Here is a 20141-nt window from a genome sequence, read left to right as displayed (position 1 = left end):
ATCACGTCTATCATCTGATAGGATATTGGAGTGAGGTGTTGGCTCAAAGTGCACATGAATTCTGGTCGGGGGTTGATCCATAAGTATTTTAGGGTGAATCTATAGGTATCTAGATTACCCAATATGTCCCAGGTCTAGTGGTCTCTATGTGGTCTGGCTGCAGGTTACCTACTGGATTCTTCCAAAATAGCAGAGGAGCACTCGATTTTGTGAATACTCGCTTTAGTGAGCAGTCATACATAGGTGTGGGGAGTGACCGCTCCTGAGGTCTCCCCTTACTCCTTTCTCACACCACTAAGCGGGGGAAGGAGAGAGAAGTAGGTACGTTCAGATCACACATACATACTCCTATCAGAACCTAGGTGTGGAGAGAGATCTCCTCCACTGCTGGAGTCTCACCTTGCTCTTTTCCTACACCCCTAAGCAGACGAATTTTTGCGAAATTCTTACTGAATCCGATTTGTAATCATTTCAGGGACTTATCCTGTAAATATGTGCTTTCTCAGTTTATTGGATAATGTAGGAATGATATCTTCAGCAGCATGCTATGTTTAGGGACATACAGAAGACAAGGAGGAGTAGCTGGTGGGGAGGGAGCTCTCCAGAGGGATCTGATAAATGATGCTGTAATCTTGTAGTTCACAGGACGTCAGCCACACAGGACAGACTGATCTCCTGTCTGACAGGACAGCAAGCCTCGGACTGGTGGTCAGACTGGAGATCACATGGCCAGGTGTCTATAATCAAAATGTATGGATGCATCTGAGCATCTAGAAAATTGCTGGTGAGTTGAGTTGATTTGTGCTGATGAAAATATTTCTAAACTGCTTTTCCAATGATTCCCTGGCCCTGGGGGGCTTCACTATTGGCTGTGAAAACAAAAGGCGGCCGCAGGATTACAATAAAATGTGGCAGGTCCTTGAGCTTCCCCTTAGCACAACCCAAACTCCCCTGATGAAGCCAGTGCCCTGGTGAAACATGTAGGGAGGGTTTGCTCATTGGACATATTTTTTAGGCAGGGAACCGCTATTCTACCTCTGGCAAGGGATAGTGCTTGCTAACAAACAAACCTACAGAATCTACCTCCTGATGGAAGTGTGTGTGTGGGCAACTTTAGAAAACTGCTGGGGAGTTAGAATTACCATATTTTTCGCTTTATACGACATAACTGATAAGAAGACGCACCTAGGTTTTTTAGGAGGAAATTAAGAACATAAAATATTTTTAACTAAATGATGTGCTTTTGGTCGGTTTTGAACTAATGGCAGATCTGTAGAGGGCAGTGTTACGGGGGGAGGGGGGAGATCTGTGGAGGGCAGTGTTACGGGTGGGGGGGGAGATCTGTGGAGGGCAGTGTTACGGGGGGGGGGGGAGAGATCTGTGGAGGGCGGTGTTACGGGGGGGGGGGGAGAGATCTGTGGAGGGCAGTGTTACGGGGCGGGGGGAAGAGATCTGTGGAGGGCAGTGGTACAGGGGGAGGATCTGTGGAGGGCAGTGGTACAGGGGGAGGATCTGTGGAGGGCAGTGGGGTAAAGGGGGAGGATCTGTGAAGGGCAGTGGGGTACAGGGGGAGATCTGTGGAGGACTCTTTTATGGGGGTATCTGACCCCATAACATTGGGCCCTAGTCATAGCAGCCATCACATATAAAGTGTATACAGCAGCCCCTAGCAGTACTGCTTTGTAGTACTCGCCATTCATTAATGAAGTGTGCGGGGCCAGAGCGTGACTGAGTAAGTGACGTGCGCTGCCGGCCTGATGCCACTATATTTCTGTGTTTTTGTCTTGTTTTATATGTAGTGTATATGCCTCTACCTGGCATTCAAACACTCTTTTGCACCTGGTGGTGACCTCCATCACAGGGTCTGATATGGGTGTGGCTTGCAGACTGGCTTTGTTCACATTGCACTAGTTGTCCTGCTAGGCGTTTGTGTGGAAGCCTGGCTGTGAGCTGGATTACATCACCTTCAGACCTTGTTCACACCATAGTTAGCGTAGTGGTAGGACCCTTTGCCATGCTGAGTGACCGTGACGTGGTGCATGAAGGGCTCCGATATTTTCCTGACAGGAATATATTGGCGAAAGTCTCAGCTTTTAATATCTGTATTTATGACTAGCCAGTATAGTCAGTGGCATATCCGTTTGGTGCATTTTTTGATTTATATCAGCTGTAATCCTGCCATCTCCACCTTTCTCGTTATACCAGGATAAAACATATAATACTGGTGGATAAAACAAAACTGAACACAAGATCTTCACAGCCTTCTACAGATCATAGGGAATATTTCATGAGACCTTATCTCCATCTACCTGATCATCATGTGGGACATTGTGATGCTCTTCTGAACCTTTCTGTGGAAGAAGAGGACTGGGACATCTCTCCAATGTTCTTCTCTTCTCCTTTTCTGTAGGAAACAAACCCAGTGACTGAATTCATCCCTTACATACAGATAATAAGAGGACGTGTGTATTTAGTCATGTCTATTACCTGGTGATGTGAGAGGCCGGTGATCCTCCATCATGATGTCCTTGTACTGATCTTTGTGTTCTTCAAAATACTCCCACTCCTCCATGGAGAAATAGACGGTGACATCCTGACACCTTATAGGAACCTGACAACACAATAATACAGTCATTACCCAGATCCCTTCTTAGAGTTCCTGTACAATGCCCCAGCATTATCACCTCTCCAGTCAGCAGCTGAATCATCTTGTTGGCGAGTTCTAGGATCTTCTCTTTATTGATTTCCTCATGTATCAGGGGATGAGGTGGATGCCCCATGATTGAGCTCAGGGTTCTTCCCCATTCCTCAGACACAGGGGCCTGACAGCGCTCACTAAAGGTGTTCTTCACTACTGTGTAGTCCTGGTTATGGAGAGAGAGAGACACAGTAATTAATATCACGTCATACATCTCCAGAGTCCCTCACCTCTCCAGTCATGTCCATCTGTTAGTAACATAGATAAGATGATGTAATGTGACATCATCAGAATCTCTCACCTCTCCAGTAAGCCGGAAGAGGATCTCTAGGGTGAGATTTATTATACTCTCTGCCATCTTGTCCCTGTTCCTATCCATCCTTGACGTGTCAATCAGGAGAAGGATCTTATATAGAAGATATCCACTGAACGGACCCTATATTGTAGGAACCTGAATGGAAAGAAGATGAGACGATAGAAAATCCTTCAAAATCCCATGTAAAATACAATTACTGGAGATAATAAGAGGAGACATCGGAGGAGATAATAAAGTGTAGATGTTGTGTTCTCTGTTTTTATATGGATCGAAACGTGTAAGGTAAAGGCACTTTCATGGCATGTCACACCTTCACAGTCAATAGAAGACGTCATCAGTGATGCCATAGCACGTGACCACCATAGACCATCATAGGCCTCAATGGTCAGGTGATATACATACCGTCATCAGAGCTCCAACCAATATTGTCGGTGCAGTGATGTAAACAGATTGAAGGAGATTATGACTAAGAACTTCATCGTTCGAAACGCGTAAATCAACAGGGGAAGAGTGGTAATCAGTGCCACTGTATTTTGTATATATTCTAAACAATTTGGTGAATAAAGATCAGGACCGGAAAAACGTCTACAATTGGTGCTGGAGCCTTTTTTCTTTTTCATGAGGATTCTACAGGTCCTATGTTACCCGGGTAATTGTAAAACGCTGCGGAATATGTTGGTGATACATAAAGATTATTATTACTACTATCTAGACAGACATTGGGTTGGCAGATTTGGTTTTTGGCAGCTCCTCACAGATGTTGTAGTTTAAAAGATTTACTTTTAACAAGCAGCATGACGAAATACAGCCGTCATTAAAGGTTTTCTCCGGCATGTACTCAGGATAGGTCTTCAATAAAAGATCAATATAGGGGTCCAACTCCCAACACCCCTGAACAATCAGCAGGTGGCGCTTATACAGATACATGTATATGTGGTTAAAAAAAAAAAAATTTATTACATGGTAATATGAAAGTATTCAGATCCAGGTGTAGAATGCTTCCAATAAAGTTTGTATAATCGCTGTGCTTTTTTTGGGGGCTACCATAATGTATTTTTCAGACATACTAGTCTGTTTCAGCTGCACAGCTAGATGCATTTCACTAATAAGCAGGGAACATATGACTTCTGTGAAATCTGCTATCACTGTATTCCTCTGATGTCCATTTCCTTACTTCACTCTGTTTGTTTTCAGCTCCGGACCTCACAGAAAAGATAAGGAGGAGTAAATCACACTTACAAAAAGTCAGGGGAAGAGGCGTTGCTAGGTTAAAACATTCAGGGCCTGGACCCCAGATGTTTTGTCTCAGGTTCCGAATGTACTGCATGCCAGATAGTTTAAACTGTATTGCTGTCCTCAGGATGGCAATACAATTGAATCTAATGTATTGGAAGAGCTGAAGGACCTGTGATGACATGACAGTCTATGTAATCAGTGCTGAAGGCAGTGGTTAAGGACCTGCAATGATGTCACCATCATGTGACCAGTGCAGGAGAGGATGGTGCTCTGCAGTGAAGAGAAGTCCTGGGGAAGAAGCTGTGGTGAGGTCTGCTACATGAGGAGAGTTAAGTGAAGGGGAAGGATTCAGTGTGAGAGCCAGATGAATGCTGGGGGTTATGGTTATTTATCTGGGACTCTATGTTAGGGCTGAAGAGAGGCAGGGCTCCAGATGGCGACCAAAATGGTCGCCAATGCGACTTAGAATTTACAAATGACGACAAGACTTTAGTCTTGTCGCCATTTGCGACTAGACCCGCCGCCGCAGCTCTGCAGTTGAATACAGCGGCAGGGCACAGGAGCTGATAGTTCTCTGCCCCGCCGCCGATGTTCTTCTTAGCAGCGCAGTGGAGAAGGAGTCTCTTTTGCCTTGTTGATTCCCTTTATGTATTTAAAAGTTTCTATCATATCCCCTCTGTCTCGTCTTTCTTCCAAGCTATACATGTTAAGGTCCTTTAATCTTTCCTGGTAAGTTTTATTCTGCAATCCATGTACTAGTTTAGTAGCTCTTCTCTGAACTCTCTCCAAAGTATCAATATCCTTCTGGAGATATGGTCTCCAGTACTGCGCACAATACTCCAAATGAGGTCTCACTAGTGCTCTGTAGAGCGGCATGAGCACCTCCCTCTTTCTACTGGCAATCCCTCTCCCTATACACCCAAGCATTCTGCTAGCATTTCCTGCTGCTCTAGGACATTGTCTGCCTACCTTTAAGTCTTCTGAAATAATGACCCCTAAATCCCTTTCCTCAGGTACTGAGGTTAGGACTGTATCACTGATTTTATATTCTGCTCTTGGGTTTTTACACCCCAGGTGCATTATCTTGCACTTATCAACATTACATTTTAGTTGCCAGATTTTTGACCATTCCTCTAGTTTTCCTAAATCCTTTTCCATTTGGTGTATCCCTCCAGGAACATCAACCCTGTTACAAATCTTTGTGACATCAGCAAAAAGACACACCTTACCAGCGAGGCCTTCTGCAATTTCGCTGATAAAGATATTAAACAATATGGGTCCCAGAACAGATCCCTGAGGTACCCCACTGGTAACAATACCTTGGTCTGAATATACTGCATTGACTACAACCCTCTGTTGCCTGTCCCTCAGCCACTGCCTAATCCATTCAACAATATGGGAGTCCAAGCCCAAAAACTGCAATTTATTGATAAGCCCTCTGTGTGGGACAGTATCAAAAGCCTTACTGAAGTCTAGATAAGCGATGTCTACTGCACCTCCTCCATCTATTATTTTAGTCACCCCATCAAAAAAAATCAATAAGATTAGTTTGACATGATCTTCCTGAAGTAAACCCATGCTGTTTTTCATCTTTCAATCCATGGGATTTTAGATGTTCCACAATCCTCTCCTTAAGTATGGTTTCCATTCATTTCCCCACTATTGATGTCAGGCTTACTGGCCTATAGTTGCCCGATTCCTCCCTACTACCTTTCTTGTGAATGGGCACAACATTTGCTAATTTCCAATCTTCTGGGACGACTCCTGTTGCCAGTGATGGTTAAATAAATCTGTTAATGGTTTTGCTAGTTCACCGCTGAGCTCTTTTAATAGCTTTGGGTGTATCCCATCAGGCCCCTGTGACTTATTTGTATTGATTTTAGACAGCTGACTTAGAACCTCTTCCTCTGTAAAGACACATGCATCAAAAGATTCATTAGTCTTCTTTCCTTCCTTTTGTTTTTAATTTTGTAATTCCTTGTTTTAGTTTTCTTTTTTCATTTATGTATCTGAAGAATGCCTTATCGCCTTTTTCCCTGACTGAGCTAATTTCTCTTCTGCCTGTGCTTTAGAAGCTCTTATAACTTGTTTGGCCTCTCTCTGCCTAATCTTATAAATTTGCCTGTCATCCTCGTTTTTTTTTTTTTATAATTCCTAAATGCTATCTTTTTGTTTTTAATGATTTTGGCCACTTCTGCTGAGTACCACAGTGGTCTCTTCCTTTTTTTGCTTTTACTGGCAATTTTCTGTTGCCTTCAATAGTGCCTCTTTTCAGTAGTCCCATTTCTCCTGGACTCCAATGAAACTGTTCCAATCTGATAGGGACTCGTATACCACTAATCTAATTTTAGAAAAGTCAGTTTTTCTAAAATCTAAAACTTTTGTTTTTGTGTGGTGTGACTCAGTCACTGTACTTATAGTAAACCACACTGACTGGTGATCACTAGATCCCAAGCTTTCCCCTACAGTAATATCATATACCAAATTCCCATTTGTGAATACTAAATCTAAAATGGCCTCCTTCCGGGTTGGCTCCTCAACTACTTGCTGTAGAGATAATCCCAGTAGGGAATTTAGAATATCTGTACTCCTGGCAGAACTAGCTATTTTGGTTTTCCAGTTTACATCTGGAAGATTGAAGTCTCCCATAATGATAACTTCCCCCTTCAATGTCATTTTAGCTATTTCCTCAACTAGTAGATCATCTAATTCTTTGACTTGGCTAGGTGGTCTATATATCACACCTACATGAGTTACCTTATGATTATCAAGCTGCAAGGTAACCCAAACTGACTCTAAATTGTTCTCGCTAACTTGTATCAAATTAGATTTTATGCTTTCACATACAGGGCCACCCCTCCCCCTTCTTGCCTTCTCTGTCTTTCCTGTATAGAGAGAACCCTGGTATTGATATATCCCAGTAATTATTCCCCTTGAACCACGTCCCAGTAACAGCCACTACATCTATATTCTCAGATGCCATTATAGCCTCAAGTTCATTGATCTTATTTCCTAAACTGCGAGCATTTGTAGATAAGAATCTGAGCTTGTCATTTCTTAACCTTTGTGCTACTGGCATCTGCTGGCATTGTTCCGGGGAGCAGTCAGACTGCTGGATTATCACTCTTTTTCCCCCCTTTCCTAGTTTAAATGCTCCTTAGGAAATACTTGGAACTGTTCACCGAGGACATTCGTTCCTTTGAGAGAAAGATGCAAACCATCTTTCTTGTACAGTTCTTTTCCATTCCAACAAGACCTAACATGAGACACAAAGTCAAACCCTTGGTTCCGACACCATTCACCAAGCCATACATTGAATTCCTGTCACAGCATCTTCCTGCCACGCTGAAGGTTATGCACAGGCAAAACTGCAGAGAATGAAACAGTTGATGCAACCTCCCGTATATCCTTTCCAAGTGTGTGAAAAGCTTCTTTCACCTTTGAAACCTCATTACAAGCCAGATCGTTTGTCCCAAGATGGACAATAACATCCACTTCCCTTTCCTGCTTTGCTTGCCTAACAATATTAAGGATCCGTCGTCTATCCCTGCTAGCGGTAGCACCAGGGAGACATCTCACAACACCATTCTCCTCATACTTCACACCTCTTATGATGGAATCGCCCACCAACAGCTGCTTACTATCAGTCCTCACCTTCTCCTTTTTGTCTTTGGCTGCAGTCTTGCATACTTTAGGCATAGGAGATGATTGTTTCTCACCCACTGTGCTTGAGCCATCCACCATGTTGCTCTTGCACTCTGAAAGTGCTGCAAATGAATTATGGAGAGCCACAGACTGTGGGACATGTCTTCTATCCACAACTCTCAGTCTGCCAGAACCTACAGTAACCCATCTTCCATTTCTAGGGGGCCTCTGTGGCAGTGGCATTGCAATGTTCTCAGCCCGAGTTTGTTTAATGGTTAATTTACAAATCTCATATTTCAAAAAGGTAATTTGCTGTTGCATTATGGAGAGCTGTCTACAGATCAGACAGTATCCAAACCTCTGAAGAGTGGAACCTGAAATAAAAGCACAACAATTCCTGCACAGAACCAGGTCTGCAATTGCAAACAGGGGAATTTTTTTTTTGTTTGGACAAACAAATCTTACTTGTTTAGATTCAGGTGTGGTACCTGAGGGGTTAACTGCAGCGGATCGCAGCTCCCTGTCATAGAGGTCGGGTGCCGGCTATTTGATTCCGGCACCCGCCTCCTGTATTTGTATTAACAGGTCAGTTATCTTCATTGGTGGCACAGTGCGCCCCCCAGTATAATAAACATTGGTGGCGCAGTGCGCCCCCCCTTCCTCAATATAATAAACATTGGTGGCACAGTGGAAACTGTCAATGAGGTTTAAAAAAGAAAAAAAATATTAACTCACCTCTTCCAATTGATCGCGTAGCTGCCGGTCTCCTGTTCTTTCTTCAGGACCTGTGGTGACCTCACTGAGCTCATCACATGGTCCATTACCATGGTGATGGATCATGTGATGAGCAAAGTGATGTCACCAGAGGTCCTTTGACAGGTCCTGAAGAAAGAACAGGAGACCGGCTGCTACGCGATAAATTGGAGGAGGCGAGTTAATTCTTTTTTTATTTTTTAACCCTCATTGGCACTGCCCACTGCGCCACCAATGTTTATTATACTGGGGTGTTGGGGGTGGGGTCGCACTGCGCCACAAATGTTTATTATACTGAGGTGTATATAATGTTTATTATATTGACCTTCTACTAAGCATTCTGTATTAAAGAATGCTATTATTTTCCCTTATAACCATGTTATAAGGGAAAATAATACAGTGAATAGACTTTCATCTTAGCAACCATGCATGAAAATCGCACCGCATCCGCACTTGCTTGCGATTTTCACGCAGCCCCATTAACTTCTATGGGGCCTGCGTTGCGTGAAAAATGCACAACATAGAGCATGCTGCGATTTTCGAGCAACGCACACGTGATGCGTGAAAATCACTGCTCATGTGCACAGCCCCATAGAAGTGAATGGGTCCGGATTCAGTGCGGGTGCATTCCGGTATTTTGAATGCCGGATCTGGCACTAATACATTCCTTTGGGGAAAAATGCCGGATCCGGCATTCAGGCAAATCTTCAGTTTTTTTTCGCCGGAGATAAAACCGTAGCATGCTGCGGTTTTATCTTTTGCCTGATCAGTCAAAATGACTGAACTGAAGACATCCTGAACGGATTACTCTCCATTCAGAATGTATGGGGATATGCCTGATCAGTTCTTTTCTGGTATAGAGCCCCAAGGATGGAACTTTGTGCCGGAAATGAAAAACGCTAGTGTGAAAGTACCGTAAAATATTAAGTTTAACCGCTTAAGCCCTATTTCACCTTAAGGACTTGGCCATTTTTTGCAAATCTGACCAGTGTCACTTTAAGTGCTGATAACTTTAAAACGCTTTGACTTACCCAGGCCGTTCTGAGATTGTTTTTTTCGTCACATATTGTACTTCATGACACTGCTAAAATTTGGTCAAAAAAGTTTACCAAAAATTTAGAAAAATTTGCAAATTTCAAAGTTTCAGTTTCTCTACTTCTGTAATACATAGTAATACCCCCAAAAATTGTGATGACTTTACATTCCCCATATGTCTACTTCATGTTTGTAGCATTTTGGGAATGATATTTTATTTTTTGGGGATGTTACAAGGCTCAGAAGTTTAGAAGCAAATCTTGAAATTTTTCAGAAATTTACAAAAACCCAATTTTTAGGGACCACTACAGGTCTGAAGTCACTTTGCGAGGCTTACATAATAGAAACCGCCCAAAAATGACCCCATTCTATAAACTACACCCCTCAAGGTATTCAAAACTGATTTTACAAACTTCGTTAACCCTTTAGGTGTTGCACAAGAGTTATTGGCAAATGGGGATGAAATTTGAGAATTTCATTTTTTTGCCTAATTTTCCATTTTAACCCATTTTTTCCACTAACAAAGCAAGGGTTAACAGCCAAACAAGACTGTATCTTTATTGCCCTGACTCTGCCGTTTACAGAAACACCCCATATATGGCCGTAAACTACTGTACGGGCACACAGTAGGGCGTAGAGGGAAAGGTGCGCCGTATGGTTTTTGGAAGCCAGATTTTGCTGGACTGGTTTTTTGACACCATGTCCCATTTGAAGCCCCCCTGATGCACCCCTAGAGTAGAAACTCCATAAAAGTGACCCCATCTAAGAAACTACACCCTCAAGGTATTCAAAACTGATTTTACAAACTTTGTTAACCCTTTAGGTGTTGCACAAAATTTAATGGAAAATAGAGATACAATTTCAAAATTTCACTTTTTTGGCAGATTTTCCATTTTAATATTTTTTTTCCAGTTACAAAGCAAGGGTTAACAGCCAAACAAAACTCATTATTTATGGCCCTGATTCTGTAGTTTACAGAAACACCCCATATGTGGTCGTAAACTGCTGTACGGGCACATGGCAGGGCGCAGAAGGAAAGGAATGCCATATGGTTTTTGGAAGGCAGATTTTGCTGGACTGTTTTTTTTGACACCATGTCCCATTTGAAGCTCCCCTGCTGCACCCCCAGAGTAGAAACTCCAAAAAAGTGACCCCATTTTAGAAACTACGGGATAGGGTGGCAGTTTTGTTGGTACTAGTTTAGGGTACATATGATTTTTGGTTGCTCTATATTACACTTTTTTGTGCGGCAAGGTAACAAGAAATAGATTTTTTGGCACCGTTTTTTTTTTGTTATTTACAACATTCATCTGGCTAGATCATGTGGTAATTTTATAGAGCAGGTTGTCACGGACGCGGCGATACCTAATATGTATACAATTTTTTTTATTTATGTAAGTTTTACACAATGATTTCATTTTTAAAACAAAAAAAATGTTTTAGTGTCTCCATAGTCTAAGAGCCATAGTTTTTTCAGTTTTTGGGCGATTATCTTAAGTAGGGTCTCATTTTTTGCGGGATGAGATGACGGTTTGATTTGCACTATTTTGGGGTGCACATGACTTTTTGATCGCTTGCTATTACACTTTTTGTGATGTAAGATGACAAAAAATTGCTTTTTTTTACACCGTTTTTATTTTTTTACGGTGGTCATCTGAGGGGTTAGGTCATGTGATATTTTTATAGAGCCGGTCGATACGGATGCGGCGATACCTAATATGTATTTTCATGCACATCAAAGCCCTTCATTTTTCTTGGACCCAGGCCCTCAAACATGGAGACTCGTACAGATTGTGGCGCTTTATAATCATCTAACCCCATAGTGGCTCTGACAACTCTGAGCAGAGAGCCAATATTCTCGGCTGAAAAAGCTGTTTTCCCGCTACATGATCATCAAAGGATTAATCCGATGACAGTCTTTCTCCATCTTCCTCCAATCCTGACAGTAATTCTTGATCGCTGGAGGTGGGGATAGAGGCGACTGCAGAGGTGCTGGGGCAACCTTCCAAGTGGCTGTTAACAGACTCCTTCACTGACTCCTTAACTTCATTCCGGATCATCTGTCTTAGACTGGTCAAAAGAGATGGGGTCTCATCCTCTAATAACTTGCTTACACAGGCTTGACAGATAGAAAAAGTTACCCTTGGGCTGGGGAAAGCCTTACACATAGCACACCCTCTATCTTTAGATCTGGAGACCCTTCTACTCTCCTTGGAGACCTAAACACAGAGAATAGCCCCATAAGAAATTGCAACCTTAGAGCTTATGGGGTATCCAACCCTCTTACCCCACTATGGTACCGAAGATTCATTGGTGGTTTCAGTGGGATCTGCGCGTTGTGTCTGCTCCATGGTCACACGCTGTAGCAGCAGAAAATGGAGAAACAGACTGCTAGCTTCTTCTCCCGCTAGCAGTAAGAGCTGGCTGAACTTAAACTCTGCCGGGCGCGCATCGGCTCCCCCCACTTGCGGTCTACAGCCTCGCGCTTCCTCCTACTGCGAAACCGGAAGTGCTTCAAACGCCGGCAGACGAACATGCGGACAGAGCCGCAGAGGTCCGCGCGTCCTGGAGGCATGCACACCTCCCCAACCGAGAAGGGATCGGAGCGGGAGGAAGAGTCACAGGTTCAGGCTCTGCAGCGGCTCCCTCGGTAGACTTACACCGCCAGGTAAGCCCTCCTCATAATTAAATACACGGGGCGCACGCAACTCTTTGGGTCTTCGTAGCTGTGGTTTATCCAACCCTGTCCCTTAGGACAGGAAACAGAACTGGCATGTAGGGGGTTGGTCCCTCCTTTTACAGTGGTTGTGGTTCCTGTTTCCTGTCCTGAAGAGGGGGGGGGACACTATCCAAGGGGACAGACGTCCGCATCCCGCAGGTGTGGCATGTTATGAAAGCGATGGCCGCACCTGATTGGTTTACACAGAGAGAGTCTGGGTATAAAGGGTGGGACATATGGTAGGTCATTATGCCCTGTGATAAAGCCAGTGAGCGAAACGGTCGTCGGGCCGCTCCCCAGCCAGGTTGGTTATTCAATTGTTATATACTTAGTATGCCTGTATTACTGCTTGTGGGTTCACCGTGATTTAACTGTCCTTTATTCAACATATGCTCCTTGGTCTCCTCAGCCTCCCAGGGTGGTAATACTAACCTGGGAGAGGTTGTACCTCCACTGAGGTGACTGACTCTGGAGCACATTGATTATCACAGCACACTTGAGACGGTTTCCGGTGCACCACATAGGCAGTGGCGACCTGTTACAACAATAATGTACTGATACATATATTGGCTATGGGGGGTATTTTCATCCACACTTTTCTGTAATTCCCTACTGGGTTTTAATCATGTATTAATAATTTATTGTGTTTGCATATATGTTTAATAAAGATTTGTATGAACATTACCGCTGGTGTGTTGTGCATTTATAGGAGTTATATAATTTGTGGCCGTGCGGTACACATACTGGCTGTCTTCAGCCGCTGTTGGTATATAACACTATCCAAGGGTGCGGTCATAGACGAGGAGGAATTCTAAAAGTGTCCCCGTTTTGAAGTTGGGTCCAAATTGATGGAAGGCAGGGCCAACACAAGTCGATTCGCTCATCCCTAGTGACAACCACTGTGATCCCACAAAGTGCCCCAGAAGCCTGCATGTTTCCTTCCTGGTTGATGTTCTCAGGCATCTGTTGATTACCGGCCGCGGAGACGCAAATCTTTTCCGGATTTTAGTGGCTGTCCCAATACAAGGGAGGTATGTCCCACTTTCTGGCAGCTGTCTGTCACGGCTGAGGATGGGGAAAACCCTCAGCCGTGCGATGTTAAAGGAAAGCTGAAGCTACTAGGCCAGCACAACAGAATTAGGGAGCAGGTCACCTCCTACAGCGTCCCTAACTCTGACCCTGACTCCTAGCTGTATGAGCCGACCCTGATGGTAGGAGGGCTTATACTCCAGAACCTGGGGTCCCTATTAGCCCTCAGGGTGGCCCTGAACTAGGAGCAGAGTAAGACGACCTGTTCCTCCTAGAGACGGAGGAACAGGAGTCTCACAGACCGAGCTGCAAGGAATGGGGAACAGATACAGCATATAGATATGGCAGGTGAGTGAAACTACTTCCACACCTACCTGCCACAGACACACTGACTGGATCCCGTGCTCACAAGCTGATGTCCACACCAAACATAAATGGACACAGCACACACACCTAAACACACAGGAACCCAGATCCATAGCTGCAGAAAGAATAACACCAACATAAAGCATAACATCACCAGAACATTCTTTATGACGCAAGGGTGGCCCTCACTGGAGAGATGGCATAAGGCTACCAGGAGGATGACTCCAGCAACATGCCTGGAGTACCCCTCAGACCTCTGGCTTCCAGCAGGAACTAAATAGGCCAAGCAGCCACACCCACACACACACTAGGAAAGGAGTTAACCCTTCCATCACCAAACAGGGTAGTGAAGCCACTTAAAGGGGAAGTGCAGACACACATATACCCCGTGCACACCTAACAGGAAAAGTGCACACATATAAACAGAAATTGCCATAGGCAACCACATGCATAGACAGTGAGCAGCCCAGCAACAAGCTCAGGCTGCTACACTGCCAAGAACACCATGTTGCCAGCGGCAACCGCACGTGAGGCAAAACACTCACAGCTGCGGTGAACAACCAAACGACCGCTGACAACTGCATGCGGACTCTAAGAGTCACGACCACAGCATAGTCGTGACACTGTCCCTGCAACCATAGAAAGCGTTGCCATAATGAAGCAGAGAACCTTCGCCGGCATCGGCTCCCTGCTTCATCATCCCTCCCGGCTCTCCACACCTCTGGCCTGTGCGGGGGGCGGGGCCGGCCGTTAGCCTCAGCTCCGCCTCCTTCACAGACTAGAGCAGCCGATGTCCTGTGCTAGAAAGAAGGGGGGGGGGAACAATGCGGGCATATTACGCGGGGGAACAATGCGGGCATATTACGGGGGGGAACAATGTGGGCATATTACAGGGGAACAATGTGGGCATATTACGGGGGGGGACAATGTGGGCATATTACGGGGGGGGCAATGTGGGCATATTACGGGGGGGAACAATGTGGGCATATTACGGGGGGGGGACAATGTGGGCATATTACGGGGGGGGGACAATGTGGGCATATTACGGGGGGGGGCAATGTGGGCATATTACGGGGGGGTACAATGTGGGCATATTACGGGGGGGGGGACAATGTGGGCATATTACAGGGGGGGGACAATGTGGGCATAAATACTGTGGCATAAAGGGGGAATAATTACTATGTGGGGGCATTAAGGGGACTGGTTGGGATTCAGTGTACAGGTATGTTTTGGGCAGAGTTAGAGGCGTGGCCTAGTGCAGAAAAAAAGTTGCTGCCACGCGTTTTGCGTGCTGAACAATCTGTCCCTCCTTGTTGCTTTACACAGTTGGGAGGTCGGGGAAGGTATAAAGGTCCTGAAGGCTGCTCCGTGCTGCATCTATAACGCAGGTCTGAACTGGTGTGGAGCTGGTGAGTGCTCCTCTTACCTGGCCGGGCCGTGTCCTCCTGTTCCTCTGACAATCCTTCACCAGGAGCATCCGGGGATTTTATTTTTCTACCACCATGTACAGGAATCAGGCTCCAGGCTGTGCTGCATGAGGAAGTACAGGACCTGTAGTGATGTCATGACCATGTGATCATGTGTGGGCGGAGTCAGGCACCAGACTGTGTTGCAAGAGGAAGTAAAGGACCTGTGATGATGTCATGACCATGTGATCATGTGTGGGCGGAGTCAGGCACCAGACTGTGCTGCAAGAGTAAGTAAAGGACCTGTGGTGATGTCATGACCATGTGATTATGTGTGGGCGGTCACAGAAATCACATGACCAGGTTTATCTGCTCTGTGTATGCAGGGCTCTGCTGTGCAGTTTGTAATTCCAGTCTGTATGTAGCAGTGCTGTAGAGCTGTAATGTTTATGTAGTTGAGCTGTATGTGTGTAATGTTTATGTAGATCCTATGTTTTATGTTCATCGAGATCCTGGGGCCCATTGTTGTGCCATTCATCCACGACCATCACCTCATGTTGCAGCATGATAATGCACGGCCCCATATTACAAGGATCTGTACACAATTCCTGGAAGCTGAAAACATCCCAGTTCTTGCATGGCCAGCATACTCACCGGACATGTCACCCATTGAGCATGTTTGGGATGCTCTGGATCGGCGTATACGGCAGGGTGTTCCAGTTCCTGCCAATATTCTGCAACTTCCCACAGCTATTGAAGGAGTGGACCAACATCCCACAGGCCACAATCAACAACCTGATCAACTCTATGCGACAGATGTGCTGCACTGCGTGAGGCAAATGGTGGCCACACCAGATACTGACTGGTTTTCTGACCCCCCCCCCCCCCCCCACCCACTAACACAGATTTAGACAGATTTGTGAACAATATTTAGGAGTAATCGGTCTTTTGTGGATGTAGAAAATGTTTCAGATCTTTGAGTTCAGCTCATGCAAAATGGGAGCAAAACCGAAAGTGTTGTGTTTATATTTTTGGTCAGTATATATCTTTATCAGAAATATATTTCCATGTTCTTAGTTTTATGTTAAATATCTATCAATTAAGGAACGAAGTCATCTGAATCAGAAGGTAGGCAATCTTTATTTCCTGCCGACAGTGAGACAACCAAATAACACACAATACAATGTTGTCAAGCTCTGCTAAGCAGCTGTCTGATTATACTAGGAGTCCAGGCTTTATATAAGGTTCCTTATGTAAGCAAAAAAGAAATAAGCTATATAATAATAATCTCTATAACTAGGCAGTTTAGTCGATACTTTGCATAGAACATACAGTGGGGAAAAGAAGTATTTGATACACTGGCGATTTTGCAAGTTTTCCCCCCTACAAAGAATGGAGAGGTCTGTCATTTATACCGTAGGTACACTTCAACTGAGAGAGACAGATTCTAAGAAAAAAAAAAATCCAGAAAATCAGATTGTTTTATTTTTAAATAATTAATTTGCATTTTATTGCATAAAATAAGTATTTGATCACCTACCAACCAGCAAGAATTCTGGCTCTCACAGACCTGTTAGTTTCTCTTTAAGAAGCCCTCTTACTCTGCACTCAGTACCTGTATTAAGTGCACCTGTTTGAACTCGTTACCCGTATAACAGACACCTGTCGACAGACTCAAATAAGGCTACTTTTACACTAGCGTTCGGAGCGGATCACATCAGACGGATCCGCTCCTATAATGCAGACGTTTGCATCCGTTCAGAACGGATCCGTCTGCATTATAACTTAGAAAATTTTCTAAGTCTGAAAGTAGCCTGAGCGGATCCGTTCAGACTTTACATTGAAAGTCAATGGGGAACGGATCCGCTTGAAGATTGAGCCATATGGTGTCATCTTCAAGCGGATCCGTCCCCATTGACTTACATTGTAAGTGTGGACGGATCCGCTCGCCTCCGCACGGCCAGGCGGACACCCAAACGCTGCAAGCAGCGTTCAGGTGTCCGCTCACTGAGCGGAGCGGAGGCTGAGTGCTGGCAGGCGGATGCATTCTCAGTGGATCCGCCTCCACTGAGAATGCATTGGGGCTGGACGGATGCGTTCGGGGCCGCTTGTGAGCCCCTTCAAACGGAGCGCACGAGCGGACACCCGAACGCTAGTGTGAAAGTAGCCTCAATCACACTCCAAACTCTCCACCATGGCCACGACCAAATATCTAAGGACACTAGGGACAAAATTGTAGACCTGCACAAGGCTGGGATGGGCTACAGGACGACAGGTCACCAGCTGTGATTTTCTGGATTTGTTTTTCCAGATTCTGTCTCTCACAGTTGAAATGTACCTACAATAAAATGACCGACCTTTCCATTCTTTGTAAGGAGAAAACATGGAGAATCATAAGTGTATCAAATACTTATTTTCCCCACTGAAGAAAAAGTGAATTTTGTCCAGCTTGTATTTGTGGCAATCCGAAGGCTTTTATTCAATAATCAGTAAAATCCAGGTACAGAAAGCAGAGTCTACATGTTTCGGGCACAATGCAATTTCAGCCCTTACTCATGACAATTTCAAATACACTGTGAGTTGTTCTTATAGAGGAGAGGGGAAGAGCTCTTCCAGCTGAAGTAATCAGACTGAGAGTCAACCCCTCCCTACTACAAGTGTGCACATAGGTAAAAACATACCAAAGTTACATTTCATATAGTTCATTAAAACAATACATTCAAAAAGATATAGAGGAAAAAAGCGGGGAGGAGAAAGAAAGGAGAAATAAATGGAGAATGAATTTATGGTTAATACTGTAAAATAAGGTCCAGTCTTTTATTTAAACCATGAGGCTGGCGGCTTTCCAAACGGAAGATCCAGTAAGATTCTCTGTTTAAAAGTTTCCGTTTTCTGTCACCACCTCTTATTGGTTTTTTAACTTTTTCAATACCTTGTACTGACATACAGTGGGGGAAATAATTATTTGACCCCTCACTGATTTTGTAAGTTTGTCCAATGACAAAGAAATGAAAAGTCTCAGAACAGTATCATTTCAATGGTAGGTTTATTGTAACAGTGGCAGATAGCACATCAAAAGGAAAATCGAAAAAAAAAACTTTAAATAAAAGATAGCAACTGATTTGCATTTCATTGAGTGAAATAAGTATTTGAACCCCTACCAACCATTAAGAGTTCTGGCTCCCACAGAGTGGTTAGACACTTCTACTCAATTAGTCACCCTCATTAAGGACACCTGTCTTAACTAGTCACCTGTATAAAAGACACCTGTCCACAGAATCAATCAATCAAGCAGACTCCAAACTCTCCAACATGGGAAAGACCAAAGAGCTGTCCAAGGATGTCAGAGACAAAATTGTAGACCTGCACAAGGCTGGAATGGGCTACAAAACCATTAGCAAGAAGCTGGGAGAGAAGGTGACAACTGTTGGTGCGATTGTTCGAAAATGGAAGGAGCACAAAATGACCATCAATCGACCTCGCTCTGGGGCTCCACGCAAGATCTCACCTCGTGGGGTGTCAATGGTTCTGAGAAAGGTGAAAAAGCATCCTAGAACTACACGGGAGGAGTTAGTTAATGACCTCAAATTAGCAGGGACCACAGTCACCAAGAAAACCATTGGAAACACATTACACCGCAATGGATTAAAATCCTGCAGGGCTCGCAAGGTCCCCCTGCTCAGGAAGGCACATGTGCAGGCCCGTCTGAAGTTTGCCAATGAACACCTGAATGATTCAGAGAGTGACTGGGAGAAGGTGCTGTGGTCTGATGAGACCAAAATAGAGCTCTTTGGCATTAACTCAACTCGCTGTGTTTGGAGGAAGAAAAATGCTGCCTATGACCCCCAAAACACCGTCCCCACCGTCAAGCATGGGGGTGGAAACATTTTGCTTTGGGGGTGTTTTTCTGCTAAGGGCACAGGACAACTTATTCGCATAAACGGGAAAATGGACGGAGCCATGTATCGTGAAATCCTGAGCGACAACCTCCTTCCCTCTGCCAGGAAACTGAAAATGGGTCGTGGATGGGTGTTCCAGCACGACAATGACCCAAAACATACAGCAAAGGCAACAAAGGAGTGGCTCAAGAAGAAGCACATTAAGGTCATGGAGTGGCCTAGTCAGTCTCCGGACCTTAATCCAATCGAAAACCTATGGAGGGAGCTCAAGCTCAGAGTTGCACAGAGACAGCCTCGAAACCTTAGGGATTTAGAGATGATCTGCAAAGAGGAGTGGACCAACATTCCTCCTAAAATGTGCGCAAACTTGGTCATCAATTACAAGAAACGTTTGACCTCTGTGCTTGCAAACAAGGGTTTTTCCACCAAGTATTAAGTCTTTTTTTGTTAGAGGGTTCAAATACTTATTTCACTCAATGAAATGCAAATCAGTTGCTATCTTTTATTTAAAGTTATTTTTTCGATTTTCCTTTTGATGTGCTATCTGCCACTGTTACAATAAATCTACCATTGAAATGATACTGTTCTGAGACTTTTCATTTCTTTGTCATTGGACAAACTTACAAAATCAGTGAGGGGTCAAATAATTATTTCCCCCACTGTATGAGAGACATCACCACATTATTTTCCCCACTGTATAACAGGATGTTTCTATAGAATATCATGTCATAAACTGTTGACCCAGATGTTCTCTGCAGTTGTGCTTTAATACCCAAGTCAGCAGTATTTACAAAAATCACTTTGTTAACCCTTAAAATGAATTGAATTTCAAAAACTTTTCCAACATGGTGTAGTGGATGGAACCGGTTATGTCTGAGCAGCTCCCACTGAAGAGATTTCTCACCACCTCTGTCTAAGGCACAATGGATGGATCTGTGGAGTTCTGGTGCCAGAGCTACTGTAGACCAGCTGATTGGTGGGGGTGCCAGGTGTCAGACCCCCCACCTATCTGATACTTATGGCCTATCCTGACAACAGG

General features: G+C 44.4%; 1 pseudogene; it reads right to left on the bottom strand.

Annotated features, from left to right (window-relative positions):
• LOC121003523 overlaps positions 1-20141 on the bottom strand; it is a 791128-nt pseudogene that overhangs the window by 765817 nt on the left and 5170 nt on the right.

Source organism: Bufo bufo, chromosome 6 (genome assembly GCF_905171765.1).
Source record: "Bufo bufo chromosome 6, aBufBuf1.1, whole genome shotgun sequence".
Classification (NCBI taxonomy): Eukaryota; Metazoa; Chordata; class Amphibia; order Anura; family Bufonidae; genus Bufo; species Bufo bufo.
The sequence above is the reverse complement of the archived record's forward strand: the minus strand, read 5'-3'. Positions and strand labels throughout refer to the sequence as shown.